We start from the raw sequence: 3,486 nt of genomic DNA on the forward strand, positions 1-3,486 counted from the left end.
ATAATAAATGGTATGGACCGGATCCGGTAATAACGAGATCCAGGGGAGCTGTTTGTGTTTTTCCACAGAGTCAAGAAGTACCTCACTGGGTGCCAACGAGACTGACCAGGCCGGTGGAGACTGCAGCAGAACCCGCTCTTGAAGATACAGCTGATCTTCCTGCTGTTAGCAACAGTGCTAATAGCAATCCCTGTGATAGCTAAACCAATGATGCTGTGGGCTGTTACAATTTACTGACTGGATTGCCTCTGCGGTGTCCTTTTCCAAAGAGCGGGTGGGAGTCAGAATGTTTTTAGCCTGCTGCTTGGGAGGATGCGTGGTCTGCCTATGGTTGGTCTGTTGCCTTCGAGCCCAAACCAGAAGGGACAAGGTTGTTATCTCGCAAGCATTAGCCGCTTTGGAGAGTGGATCCTCACCCCAGATTTGGCTGTCGGCCCTAAGAGGCAGTTAAGCCTTACCATTCTGCATAGCCTTAGCACCCCGAGGGATCAGGGGATCCCATTGCACCGGGACAGGTATGCAATTTGCAATTTGGGACAGGGTGCAAGGCAAGTGCACTGCACTTGAGGAGATGGTTCTCATCTCCTCAAGAAGAGCATGCTGGGTTGCAAGTGGGTTGATGCCCAAGATCCCACCTCTGCAAAAAAGGCATCGGACGGGCCTGGTCATCACTGGGGAAGGCGCGCCCCTCAGGTGAAGGCCAGTGCAAGGTCCTCTCATTAATGTCTTAGACAGAGGCCCAACCTCTACTCTTACCTGTTGCCATAAAACAAAGAAGGGGGAACTGTAGGGAGCCGAGGCGAGACTCCGCCCACTCCCTTGCAGCTTTGAGGTTTCCACCCCAGACGGTGCTTGGTGGGACGCCTGGGCTGTGCGCGTGCACGAGCCAGGTATAGCCCCCAGCCAATCCCATGACACCTGGTGAAGGTGAAAGACAGGCGACCAACAATAGAAAGACCCGTGTTCCGATTCTCCTATATAAGCGGCTGTGTTTCGGGTGCATGCTCTCTCGCGCCCAAGCTCTCCTACAACTAAAAGGCTCTCCAATAAAGCGAGATCTGAGAAGACTCCTGGTGTGGTGGTCGTTTTTCCTCGCTGGTCGAGTAGACGGTCACTACACACGGGTAACTTATATTGGGATTAGACAAGTTTCAAAGGGTTAATGGAATAAATATTCAGTTTAGTTTCATATATCCAATATAATATACTTAATCCCTTATGCAAAACTGTCAAGAATATAAAATAAGCCTCAATATGTATAATCTGGCACACATACACTATCATCTACTCAGAAATTCAGTCTCTCTATAAGTATTTATTTGGTATAAAATAATAAAAATTTAATTAAAGAATATGACTTTTATGTATCATCTGAAATACTTCTCGTGTATATGATTGTATATAATTTTATAGATGTCACCTAGACAGGAATTTAACATGCATGTAGAAATCAAATTTCTAGGATTTAAGCTTGATGAGATGAGTCATACCCTCATGTATTGTGGTGTGAATTTTACCACAGTGCTGAATACTTCCAGCTCATACCAAGAATCATGTGTAAAAATGTATTATTTGATGTTAAGATGAGTGCTAAGTGTAAAATACACTTTGTTTTAATATATTAATTCAGATATGAAACAATAATGATATATCATTTTTTTAATTTCTAATGCTTCTCAATTTTACAATTCATGAAATATATCATTAAAATTAGTTTCACTTTCTTCTTTTCTATAGCTACTTAAATTATATATTAAATATTCACTATTAAGAATTCAATAATAAGTAACCTATTATTAAAATTATATACTATTAAACTGTGATTTGAAGTATAGTTCTAACAAATTTTGATTTAAAAATATTTAATAGAATTGTGGGCAATTCTTTTTAAATCTACCTGCTTGTTATTTGTTTCCTAGTTGTGTCGTCTGTTATTTTTGGTCCAAGTCATCTCTCCACCTTATTTGTTTAGTTTTCTATTTTTTCTCTATTGTTTTACTGATTGTGAATTTTGTTTTCCCTTTTCAGTGACTGACATGAGGCTGAAAAATCTGTATGCTATTTTATTACTTCCTATATTATAGTAAAATTCCTGTCTTTGAGTTCATTTCACTTGGAATAACCTTATATGGTCATATGTACATAGCAATTGAGCTATTCTGTTCATCTACTAAGATTATCCTTGATGTACACAATAATGCTCCCTTATTCCCAGTAATCCCACTCCTGGGAATTTACTCAAGTGACCACAAACAAGGCCACACTAAACCTACCAGCACAATTATGTTTATCACTGTGTTATTTACCATAGCTAAGATGGAATCAATCCAGTTGCCCCTCAGTAGATGAATGGCTCAAGAAAATATAACACACACACATAGATGGAATCAACCAAGTTGCCCCTCAGTAGATGAATGGCTCAAGAAAATGTAACAGACACACATGCACGCATACATACACATGGAATACTATGCTTCCATCAGAAATAATGATACCACAGCATTTGTAAGGAAATGGAAGATCTTGGAAAAATCACATTAAGTGAAGTAAGCCAGAGTTAAAGAAACATAGGTTCCATGGGTTCCCTTATTTGTAATAAATAGTTCATATCAAGGAAAATCTCACGTATTTTAATTTGACATTTTGTTTTATGTTGAGCATATATTATTGCTATATTTTTGTTATTGTTTCTGAAAACAGGCATGTATATTTAAAGAATTATGTTTATCTGATCCATTACTGAAGGAAGAAAAACCAAAAGAGCAACCTAAGATAAAGAACAATTCTTATTTATTTAGCTTCATTCCTATGTAAGTCCAGTGTTGTCCCCTGTATCCTCATGTTGTAAATTACAACTGTATACTTGGTCATCTTGTATATCTACTATCATCTTTATTGTGACCTAAATGTTCCAGCAATTGCACTTTGCTTTACTTTTTGAAAAATTTCTCTGTTGTTTTAGGTTGTGTGTGTGTGTGTGTGTGTGTGTGTGTGTGTGTGTGTGTGTGTGTGTGTGTGTGTGTGGTTTTATAAAGATCAGAAAACAACATTTTTCTTCATTTAGAATACATCCTTCAGGTCATTGAAAGTTCTGGCTAATGTGAAAAGTCTCTTGCTATTTTAAGGATGAAACAGAAAACTATATTTGTGCATGCACCAAAGTTGTTTTATTAGTCTGTAGTTGAACACTTACTTTCAATTTATATCTTGCCTGTTGTGAATAATATGAATAACAATGAACTACAGATATATTTCTGAGTTACCCAGAGAGAAATAATCATATTATTGGTGGGTCAGATGGTATTTCAACATTGCATTTCTTAGAAAAATGCATACTACTTTCTACAAGGTGAATACTACCCTGTATTTTGATAAAGAGTGTAGAAAAGTTCCTTTTCTCCACACTCTCACCAACATTATTACCTTTTGAAGTTTTTAAAAGGACAGATTTTTACTATGTGCCATACCTCAGACTGGCCTTAGACT

Source organism: Dipodomys merriami, unplaced genomic scaffold (genome assembly GCF_024711535.1).
Source record: "Dipodomys merriami isolate MVZ:Mamm:240054 unplaced genomic scaffold, mDipMer1.0.p SCAF_195, whole genome shotgun sequence".
Classification (NCBI taxonomy): domain Eukaryota; kingdom Metazoa; phylum Chordata; class Mammalia; order Rodentia; family Heteromyidae; genus Dipodomys; species Dipodomys merriami.